The sequence below is a fragment of the Dipodomys spectabilis genome, unplaced genomic scaffold (genome assembly GCF_019054845.1).
Source record: "Dipodomys spectabilis isolate Male_0828 unplaced genomic scaffold, ASM1905484v1 ptg000505l, whole genome shotgun sequence".
Taxonomy (NCBI): Eukaryota; Metazoa; Chordata; class Mammalia; order Rodentia; family Heteromyidae; genus Dipodomys; species Dipodomys spectabilis.
Window position 1 is genome coordinate 806835 of NW_024871182.1, and position 12292 is coordinate 819126.

The window sequence follows — 12292 nt, forward strand, 5'->3', positions numbered from 1 at the left end:
TTAACTTTAATAGATAGGACTGAGAGGTATTTGGGAGTTCCTGCCATGTTATCCGCTTTCTTGGGTGCTGTAAAAACTGGGTTCTTCCTATGGTTCTTGGATTCTCAGTTTGGGTGCAGTTTCTTGGCCTTTATTGCGGTCTTGTTGGTTTTCTATGTGTAGGACATCTTTAAGAATCTTTTGTAGGGCTGGTTTGGTGGAGATGTATTGTTTCAATTTTTCTTTGCTATGGAAGGAGAGTTTAGCTGGGTACAGTATTCTTGGTTGATAGTTGTTTGTTTTTAGGGCATGGCATACATCATTGCAGGCTCTTCTTGCTTTGATTTTCTCTGCTGAGAAATCTGAGGTGATTCTAATTGGTTTCCTTTTATAGGTGATTACCCTTTTCTCCTTGACAGCTTTAAGGATCTTTTCCTTGGTCTGAGTTGATCCTGTGTGGATTATAATGTGACGGTGGGATGTCCTATTCTGGTCTGGTCTATTTGGGGTTCTAAAAGCTTCTTGTATATGAATAGGCCTATCTTTTTGTATGTTTGGGAAGTTCTCTGCTAGGATCCTGTTAAACAAATTTCCTAGACCATTAACTTCTGTTTCTAGGTGCTCCTCTACACCCATTATCCTTAGATTAGGCCTTCTGATGGTGTCTTCCAGGTGTTGGATAGATCTATCATATTTCTTGGACTTGTCTTGTATGGTTGTATGTTCTTTCTCTATAATATCTTGGCTGCCTTCAATCCCTGAGATTTGATCTTCTGCATGGTCTAACCTGCTGTCAATACTCTCTACTTTGTTTTTTTTATCTCGTTTCCTTCTAATTGGTCAGCTTTGGTGGCTTCACTTTCTTTGTTGAAGCTCTGTTTTAGGTCTTGTATGAATTTCTTTACTTCCTTAATTTGGTGTTCAGTGTTTGTTCTCAAATCACTTAGTTGATTGGTTATGGTTTCTTTGGACTCCCATTCCTTCTGTTGGGTTCCATTCAGCATTCCCTTTGTGGTCTCCCTGACTTCCTTCAGCTCTTTGTTAATGGATTCCATGAATGCCTTTAGTGATCTTTGTGTATTCTCTACCTGGTCTCTCAATTCCTGTATTACTCTTTGATTAGCTTCCTCCAGTTCATGGGATTCCTGTAGTTCTCTTTCCTCCTGTTCGTGGGATTCCTGTAGTTCTCTTTGAGTATTCTCAAGTTGTTCATGCAAATCCTGTATCAGTTTTTGAGTAGCTTCTTCACGCTTATGATATTCCTGTATAAGCTTTTGGGATGCCGCCTCTCTCTCCCTTTCATGCTCATACAGAGTCCTTTGTAGGTTGTCAAACTTCTCATTTATCATGTTTGCCAGAGCTATTTGGGAACTCTCCTCTGGATTATTCATTATCTGTTCTGACCCCTGATTATCAAGATTGGGAATTGAGATATCCGGATTTGCCATTTTTCTTGTGTTTTTCCGGCTTACTCTGCCCATTTGAGATGAAAATAGCACCAGTTTTGTGCTAGAACATTATCTTAAGGCAACCATCAATCAAAGTTTGCATTTGTACAGTCAATAGTCTACAGATACAATCTAGTTCAACAGATACATCTATTCCACATCAAACTACTATATGTTAATGGACTTCGAACCGCAGAGAAGAATTTGGAAAACCAGAAATTCTTAGGGTTAGGGAGAGATGTGGGTAAAAAATAGGAATAGATTAGTGTGGGGAGGCACAGGGAGAGTTAACTATGTCCTAATCCCAATGCAGGAAATAGGTTGGGTAGGATGCAAGTATAGAGAGAGAGAAAAAGAAGAAAGGGAAAGGGAAATGAAAAGAGACCAGAAAAAATTAGAAACGTAAAAATTAATATTATTATGGAGTATAAAAGACCATCTATTTAGAGAGGTATGTGAGTATATTACGAGAAGGGAAGGGACATAGTGGAGAAGTGAAAAACTTAAAAAAATGCTTAAAATATTATATAGGTATAAAGAGGTAGTACTGCTATTAAGGAATTTAAGTCTCAGAGGTTTTGAATTGAGTAATATATTTGTGGATTAAGTGTGTACACAATGGGGGATAGGGTCTACTAGTTAACTACGGGTTTATCTGAGGATGTGCAGGACAAGAGTTAAGTCACATAAAGCAGATCAAAAGAGAGGAAAAGGTGGAAAGGATAAGAAAGGGAGAAAAAAAGACCAGAAGTTCAGTAGAGATAGACAAAAAACAAAAAGATAGTAAAGAAAGAAAGAAAAAGAGAAAGAAGACAAGAAAAGAAAGGAAAACGCACATTCACGTATTCCTAAAATAAAAATATAAGAGGAAAAAAAGTTCCTGGAAAACAATTATTTTTTCAAAAAAGGCAAAAATTAAAGATTAATAAAATTTTTAGAAAAGGGAAAAAAAATTTTGTATATATATAAGGTACCAAAAAAAAAAAATAAGAAAAGAAAAAAAAAAAGAAAAGAAGAAGAAAAAAAAAAAAGTTCTTTGATTTTTTTTTTTTTTATTTTTTTGGGAGGGGTGGGAAGAATCCTGTATCTCCCTTTTGTCTCTAACCAGCCTCTTGTTGGAGTCTCGGGTCAGCCTGAGGTCCTCTGGCTTGACTGGTTTCTTAAGTCAGTTTGTTTGAATAGGCAGAAAAATGCTCTGCTTTACCCAAGATTTTGAGATCCCCCTCCCAGATTAGTTTAATGGGAGGGTGATCTGCTTTGAGAATCACAAAAGAGGGGGATGTAGTGGTGAGGCTAGGTTCTGGGTAGAGTTGAGGCCTTTCAACAATCTGTAGCTTTTCCCTAGGACTATTTTGTGAAAAAACTCACAGAGCCAGCCTGAAGCCATTCTCAGGGTTTCTGTTTTTCAATTGATTGTTGAGGCTGCTAGAGGGAGGGGCAGCCTCTGGCTCTGGTTACCCAGTGAGGAAAGCCACTCCAATGGCTGGCACCTGAGCTGGGTCACTTTTCCCTGGATGGAACTGAGTCTGGCAGGTCACTTCGCCGTTAAGTTCTTGTGACCTGCTAAATGACTCGTTTTATTCCAAGGCCTGAGTTGGAGCTGGCAGCTCCTCCGAGCTTTGTTGTTATCCAAGATGGAGATCACCGGTGCTCGGGGGGAAGGGTGGCCTTCCCTCCTCTGCTGCCTGAGAAGGAGTGAGGATGTCGGGCTTCTACTTATGCCGAGTCTTGTATCTTGGGTCGTTTCTGGTCTGCAAAATGCAGGATGAAGATGTCCGCTTCTTGCTTGTGTTGAGTAGAATCCGCTCGCTCCTTCGTCCCGGACTCTCTGTGTGAGCGCTCAGGTATGGTCCTGGCTGCAGTCTCCGCCGGGACCCTGCCGCTGCCGCTACGGCGGCTGCTGGCAAGGGCTCAGATGTGTCTTCTTGCCTTGGCTTTCCCTCTCTTGTCTAACTCTCTGTCCTGTGATGGCACACTTGGTGTGATTCTCTGTCTTGGGACTGTTCACTGGAACTGTAAAACTGCTTTCTATGTGAGAGCTTGTTCAGATTCCAGCTTCTCCTCCGCCATCTTCCCGGAACCCCTTTCAGAAAGTAATTTAAAACTTAGAATATAGAAGCAAGTTGTACAGTGATGATATTGTCCTGTCAGAAATTTAAGCTAGTAAATTTCTTCTTAAAACCATAAACAAAAATACCATGATATAATATAAGAGAACTCACTATTGAACATATGAGCTTTAAGAGCTTTCTAATAGATCCATTATTTGTTACCCAACATTAGAAAAAAACTGTATAATGCAGTAGCAAAATAGAAGTCCTTTGTAGGAATACATAATTACCTTGTTTTTAAAGACACTTGTTTTCATCTAAAAAGGTAGGCCTGTCTATTGTTTTCATGTGGTTTTGATGATTGAAGTTGCTTAATGAGAAGTCAAAGTGCATTGTTAATCCTTTGCTATCAATTAAATCTCATCTTTTCGTCTTGGAACATATAATGATTAAAGCAATAGTTCAGGAATTAATCCTTGATACCATTTTCCACAAAGTTTTGTCCCAGATACAATTGGCCTGCCTTCTCTAGCTGCTTTCCTAGCCTGGAACTATTCCTTCACTCTACAGTAAAAGTGTGATTCAACTGATTTCAGGCCTATCTGTTACTAGAATTATCAGGGATTTAGATTTTTCTCTGTAATTTTGTCAAAGCTATGTCTCTTTATGAAGGCTATTAAAATGCATGTACTAATTTCAATAAATACATAAATTCTATTTCCATCTCTTTTAAAAAATGAAATTGTTTTCTCTATAAATTGATCAGAGGCATGGATTTTGTGGCTAGCTAGGTCATTGCACATCTGTCTCTCTCTTCCTCTCTCCTTTTCATGGTTCTCATACATAATATGACTGCTCCATAATTATCCTAACTTATTTTGCTTTTATATTTTTGGTTGCATCATTTCACTTTCTGTTCTGCCATTTCCCAAATCATTTACATAGAAGGCATTATTTCATATTTTCTCATTCCTAGAATAAGCTGCACATCAAGACACCACTGGTCCTCATTTTCAGTCTGTTCCTTTGAATATGGAGGAAAACCTTTCCTCTGCTCTCTATCAATTCCCTACTCTCCAGTTAGAATAATTTCGAATAGTAAAATTGGTAAAAGAGAAAAAAATCATGGTGAAATAGAAGATGTAGAAAATTCACTGGATTTTTCTGACCAGTTCAACCAACATGAACTTTTGGGGAATACATGTGCACCTCATTCCCACTGGTACTCAATGTGTCTGGTTAGGCAATTCTGATGAAGACAAGGAACAAAATGAAAAAGTGAGGAATGGTATCATTTGCAAAGAAATGGAGAAATATTCAAGCAAATATTTGTTTGGGCTGCTGAAAATAATCAGCTTACTACAGTGCAGAGACTACTTTCCAAAAAGGCCACTCGTGAATACTAGGAATGATGATGAGTATACCTCTCTTCATCGGGAAGACTACAGTGGACACTTAGACATTGTCCATGAGTTGGTGGCTCAAGGTAGATACTCATTCAATTACTGTGAATGGCTGGACACCACTGCACAGTGCTTATATGTGGAATAATACCAGAGTGGCTTCTTTCTTAGTTCATCATGATGCAGCTACCAATGCTAAAACTAAAGTCCTCTAGACCCTCTTGCATCTTGCTGCTTGGAATAGAAATAGCAGATATGCTGGATCTCCTTCTATTGAAGCATTATGTCAAACCCGGTCTGAAGAACCACTTGGATGAAACTGCATTTAATATTGCCAAAAGGAAAAATATGTATCACTACCTCTTTGAAGTTGTGGAAGGCTGTAAAAATTGTTCTCCTATGTCATAATGATTTGGTTAAGTTTCTTAAATTTCAAAAATGCCAATCCATCTTCGTGTCTGTACAAAATATTTTCACAATACAGAGAAACGGCAATATCTTACTTTAAAAATTCATGGATTCCATGATATCCTTCAAGTGAATTGCCTGACTTTGATGTCAAAATGTATTCAAGAGTTGTTTGTATACATCTATAATGATTTCTGCAGGGCTTGTGATTTTTTAAATCAGAAATCATTTTAAATTATCTGTTGAAATGAGTAGTGCAGAAACTAAAAATATTTATGGTGCTTGTATGAAAAAATTATTTTTTAAAATAATCTGTATTTTGTTTGTATAATGTCCATAATCTATTTAATTCTCTCCTAGATATAATACTTTAAATTCTACATTGTTTTATTATATATATAGGTTCATTAATAAATGTGTTATTTCAGATAGCATTCCATATAGAAAAAGTTTAAGATTCCTTTTTTTCCTAGTTCCTTATAGCATTTTATTTATTTTGGGATAAAAAGACAGTTATCTAATTTCAGTAGTTTTGTAAAGATTATGCTATGTAAAGGCCTTTCTAAGGTGAGGATTTAATGCACTGATGTCAAACTAATTTTCAGTTCAATGAATTACATGTATTGTTACATTTGAATTTTTTAATTTTTTTATTGTGAAAATACTGTACAGAGGGGTTACAATTACATGGGCAAGATAATGAGTACATTTCTTATCAAGTACTGTAGCCTCCTCATTTGTTTCCCCTTCCCATCCATTCCCATCCTTCCCCCGCCCCCCACTCAATCCTCGCCGCTACTCCCCCCCACACCAAAGATGTCAAGTTCATTTTTCGACATAACGACTTGTATTTTTGTAATCAATTTTTAATAACTGTTTTTCATTTCTTGCATCTGAAGAATGAAAAATATGGAATACTTCACAAATTTTCATATCATCCTTGTGCAAGTGCCATGATAATCTCTATATTGTTGTCATTTGGCTAAACATGCTACTGAAGCATGTAGTATCCTGTAAATTTAAGTAGTTAATGATACAATCTTTATACAGGCATATATCCTTGGTTGACTGTTTGTAACTAGGAAACCTTACTGCTCCTAAAAATGCTATTGATCTTACTTCTCTAAAATTCTGTGTATATTGGAAAAAACTTATATTGTTTGGTCGATTGCTCACATTTGCAATTTTTTTGTCAATGACTATTTTAAGTCTTTTTCATCTTAAATTTGATCATACATTGAAGCCTTTATAGCTAGGTTCAAAGGTGATGGCTTTTCAAGTACTTATTTATCAACTGAGTTAGCTTTGTGGAGCTAATGGATTCAAAGTAAGCCTTGCTTAAGATCTACTTCTAAACTTCTGCAGCTCAAAAATTCCTAAATGAGGTCTTAGTGGCACAAATGTCTACCTGACCCTTTACCCTTGCTCCATTTAGGAACAGACAAACCAGAATATCTTACCCTGATAGCATAGATTTTCTTATTGGAACAAAACTAATCTTAGATAAAAGGGATCATAGAGAAACAGTTAAGACAGAATCGTTTAGACTAGAAGGTATTTTATCAAAATATAATTGATTTTTATACCTAAACTTTCAAAAGTAGCTAAAGCCAAGAAGGTGAAAAAATTTTTCACATGCATGATTACCTAATGTCCTGGCCAGTCTACCATCCAACCAGGCAGGAATTTACACTACTGCCTTTCTTTCACCAAATATTTTTATAGTTACAAGAGAAGTCTATATCTTTCTCCTCGATAATAGGGCTTAAATTGCTAATGTTTTAATCACAGTGTTTCCTCTTGTCTCTAGGCTGTAAATCTACAAATGGTAAAGCTTTAGGTCCAATTCTACCAAACACTGAGGTAGAAATAATGGAATAATACTTTAAAACATAGTTGCCTTTGATACCCTAACCACAGCAGAGCATTGCAAAACATGTGCCTTTTTCTTATATTATATATAGTTATATATTTTATATTTATACGTGCTGATATTTTATTTCACACAGTGAAACTTACTAGAATTGATCATTTGACAAATAAATAGATATTTATTACAATAAATGTATTGGAATATAAATAATAAGGTTTAGAATTTACATTAGAATATAAAAAGTATCAATGCAATGTCTTCGGTATAAACTTGTGATGTGTTCTAAGTGTTCTAGATCTTCTGAATTCACATTGTAAAAAAAAAATTGTTGTTTTCCTCTATTCTATAGGGGATTTTACTCTTCTGCTCTGTTTATTGTTCTAACTCACTGGATCCAAAATGTTTTCTCCATATTTCTGAAGCATTCCTACTGATTATACCCAAATTTTGCTGATATGATATCTAAAATGTATCGTTCTTCAGCAGGACCCACGGGTCCTAGGATCCCAGGCCCCAGTTATCCGCTTCATCAGATAACAAGAGCAAGATTTCTCACCTAGGCTCATGAAGCATGCCAAAAGAAAGTAATTGAAAATCCATCTCAATTCCTTATGACACTGGAATTAGCAGTAAACAATTGTGAAATGCAATGCAACTTAAAATGAAAGATGAAATAACAAAATCTGAGAGAAAGTACAGTAATTCAAACTTTCAGTTTACAAATGACCAGCCCATATGAGTGACCAAGATCACAAATGTCACAAAATTATTTTTCACACCCCTCTTATAATGATTACTCAAAGATTTCAGTCCAGCATAAGTAGTCCAAAAAATAGTTCCTAGAACGATAGATCCATAATTGGTCTACCAAGGCCAGGAAAACTTGACTTAGAGGTCAAATATAATTCACAAACACATTAATTGAGAAGATAGTTAATGCTTCAAAATACTGGTAGTTCAGTAAAACTTGGTTCTGTAGAATAAAAATGTTATCATTCTCAAAACAATGATAACCTACATTTAATCTCCTGAAAACAAATTCCTGTTCAAATGATCTTTTAAAAATCACATTCACCAAAATATCATTTGACAAGTAGATGATAGTGACATTACAAATTTTTCAAGTTTAAGGTGCAAGTTACAATTGAGTTGATTTATTTACCCAGCACTAATGCCAAACAGGTTCAACCATTCATTAAAGTGTAGAACTAGTGCCACCCACCATTTGTGTTGTTCAGTAGATGCCTTCCAGAAATGTGTCACATAGAACAACCTCCCATAATTCAAACCCAATCACTAGCTAATAAAGAAAGTTTCATCACTTAATAAGGTATATTTTAAAAAGACACAAATAGCTGCCTTATCATATGTTGTTTTATGTTTTCCCTATCTGTCTATCATAGTAATAAATATGACTTAAAGTCATGAATATGGGTACTCATCAGAGATGTGACAAACATAAAGTCTGTCTTCTATTTCTACCATATTCCTGTATTGTAGTAAAACGTAGTCTTCTTTTTTCCAAAACTTATAGGTATAGAAAATATTATCCCATGTAAAATAAAATAATCACAAACGTTTTACAAAGCCATTTATAAAATTTGTTAGTTAAGAATATATTCTAAGCCATTTTTAAACTTTCTTGTTGACTAAAGATTAATCTTCCAACTGGATGAGAATAAAATCATGTCTAGGTGCTTCATGTCTCCAGTCTTGCAAATTGTTTTTGCAGATGAATGAATTATGGAACTATAAGCTGATATCAGTACAAGTATATGCAGGACTGAAACTCCATGGAATGTATATAAACCTTTCAAAATATTAACAATTTAACAGAATGACTTTCAGGAAGTTGAAACCAGAGAGGAATAATAGTAAAGACATAGAATGAATGAAAAATGGAACAAGGGGCAAGTACAGCTAGAATACTCAATGTACACATGTGATAAAGGAAGTGGTAAATCTGAAATAAATCTTGGAGAAGGGGTTAGTTGAGAATGATAGAAGGAGTCACTCTGATCGAGGAGCATTGGACAATTAGATGGACATATTTATTGTAATACACTTGCACAACCTTTTGAAATTTAGTTAAAAAACACAACAAAAAACAAAAACACACAAAATTACAACCAAACAGCAATCTCTAGAGAGGATGAATATGACCTCTCAAAATTTTAAATAGTTAATGAAGAGTAGTCTTGGGAAAAGCAAACAAAGCTGTTCCAAGAGGGCAGTTTGGGTAGCAGAGAATTTTGAACAGATTTAAATAGATTGTCTAAGATTATGAATCACCTACATCTGCTGCAAATATTTTCTTCTGTGAGTTCTCTTTGTCTGCAATGGATACTCCAGTCCTCAGCCACACTTGATAGCTTGTGAAGATAGAATGGAAGAAACAAGGTCAAGAACCCATTACTCCACTGGTGACAGAAGAGTCCTTTATGTTTTCGCTCCTCTCTCTTCGTTACTCTTTCTTCATACTTTTAAGTCAAGTGATTTTGAATCATATCTTTCATTCTTTGTTCTGGCAAAGTAATTAGCCAAACTAATTTACTATTATTTGCCATTTTTTTCTGCCATGCTCTTTACTTGTCCAAGAGAGTACATTAAACTTCACCCTTGCATTTGTTTGACACGAAAACCCAACGTCTATGTTAATGAGGACAAACTCTAATGTAAAACTTTGTCTCCGAAAAACCATTCCAAGAAGCTGTCATCACAAATACTTAGCTATACTTTTTTTCTTTTACCTTGAAAGTCTTCTTGTGTCTAAAGTGCCACCAAAATAAGTACTCCACTACTTTTTGGTTCAGTCACTTCTAACCTCAAAGGTATATTTTGCTAACAAGATGCTTAGAGGAAACCGTAGTATACTCCACTTTTATGTTCTCTCTTAAGATTCTCCTTAGATACCATATCATGATCAGTGAAGTTATTCTTTGAAAAATTATTTCAATAGATTATTTTTTTCTTGGTCTTGCATTTGCTCAGCAAGATGTATGGAATAGAATAGAGTTAAATTATCCATACCTTGGGTGACAGTGTCTGTTACAAAGGACAATGCTTCTATGTCCTAATTCTATATCCTCCTCTTAGCTCTTGTCTGATTTCCAATTAAGCACAGCTTCTTGGCTTCAAGTCCAGTGAAGCTGAAAGACTATAAGATCTCCTCCCCACCCCGCCCCACTACATCTTCATGGTTTCTCTTTTAATCCTCTTTTAAATTGCCTCATTTGGACGTAGAATTTATTTTCCTGTCTTCATTCAATCTGTTCTGTATTGTAGTGAGCCAAATAGGCTCTGTAAAATCACTTTAGGTAGGAAAAATATTAAGACAATCTATATCAAAAATTTTGGCCTCCCTCCACTGCTGAAGTCAATGCTTAGATAGGGCTTCTAAGAACATTGTTTTCTTACCCTTTCAATTTTCTCAATTCTTTTCTGATCCCAAACTTTTTGGCTTATGTAATAAGAGAAGTCTTCACTACCTCATGTTAATAAGGATATTATTTTTTGTGAGCTACTTAGAAATGTGTAATCATTGGAGTATCCAATCAGATTTTTTACGGCGTTTCAGTGCTTCACGTGCAAAGACATTGTGGAAAGTGTTACAAACAGAAAAGTGTGAACCCAATACCTTCTTTCATTTTGGAGGGCACTTTCTCCCTAAATATTTTGACCCAAATTATCTTTTTCAAAGAATAATTTTGGTAATTAAAGGTCAATTCACAAATTTTGATGTCTTTTTTTTTTTTAAGAATTTGAATTTCACACAGTGAGAGTATATTTCCTGGATAAGGACAATTCTCAAGGGAACCTACAGGATTTACAGTAAAGTTTCTGAAGTTTGTATGTTTAGTGTGAAAATGAGCTATCTTTACCCACATTGCTCCCTCTCAACTAAGTCTCCATAGCTTTCTTTACATGAAAGTCTATTTTGCCCAGGAAATTTTCTTAATAGTCTAAGTTGTTAAAAATTTTGAACAATCAAAATATACCTGTCATAATTTTTAAACTCTTTTGAAATTCCTTTATAATAATCACGTTTTCTCAATCCTAATTCAACCTTTACCATCAAAAACAGTAACATGTTGTTTATATGATATAGAGTCCATGCAACTATTATTTTCCAGTGGCTTTATATGTATATATGAACATAGAAGCTGATGCTGAGCAAAATGAACTCCAAGACATGGAAACAGAGATTTTTTTTGCAGTTGTTTTTAATGTACTATGTGATTTCTATTTTCTTTGGGTTTTTTCCCCTATGGTTTGTCCCCGGCTGTATTTGATTTTGGTACCCTGTGTATTGTGTATACATTTACTTAATTAGAGAAGTGAAGAGGAAAAACAAAGTGGCGAGACAAAGGACAAAGGGCAAGACAATGCAATAGCAATACTCACAAGACAATATGTTGGAAATGTACATTACAACTTGTGAGGAGTATTGAGGTGAAAGAAAACTGTGAGAAAAATGAAAGAGGGTGTAACAAGTAGGAAAAGTTATATATTCACTACCTTACAATTACTATAACCCCATTGTACATCAATTTGATAATAAAATTAAATTAAAAATAAGCTGCACAAAAGATAATTTCACTGTATTGTTATAGTAAATATTATTCTTTATTTTATGTAGTAACTTTTTAAAAAATCAATACTATTTGTCATCTAATTTGAATAGATTACTCATTTTTTATCAGAGAGTCATCAACTTGAATGTTATCCAACTAGACAATATTTTCACACTAAACTTGCCAATATTTTGAGAAAAGAATAAATTTAGTACTTTCTCATACTAAAACCGAAAACAGTTTAATTCTATGGAAACCCATAACTTTAAAAGTAAATAAGTTGTTAAGAGGACAGAATATATGTGTTCCTCAAAATTCCTATGACTAATAACTACTCATTTTCTGAACAATCCATACCTGAGAAATTCAAAACAGTACCTGTTTGCATGTTATGTAATTTTGCAATAGATGCAGTTTCCAATGGAGTGTTACAGATTGAGAAGTCAACAGAAAACTAGCCACATTTCTGGTAGAGGATAAAATTATGAAGCATCTGTAATTAATTCTTCAAGAGTAAGGAAATTTTATCAGAGTAAGCTAATATTTCTATGACCAT

General features: G+C 34.9%; 1 pseudogene; it reads right to left on the reverse strand.

Annotated features, from left to right (window-relative positions):
* Positions 1–6192: 6192 nt before the first annotated feature.
* On the reverse strand, positions 6193–6292 carry LOC122099206 (annotated as a pseudogene).
* Between the last annotated feature and the right edge of the window lie 6000 nt (positions 6293–12292).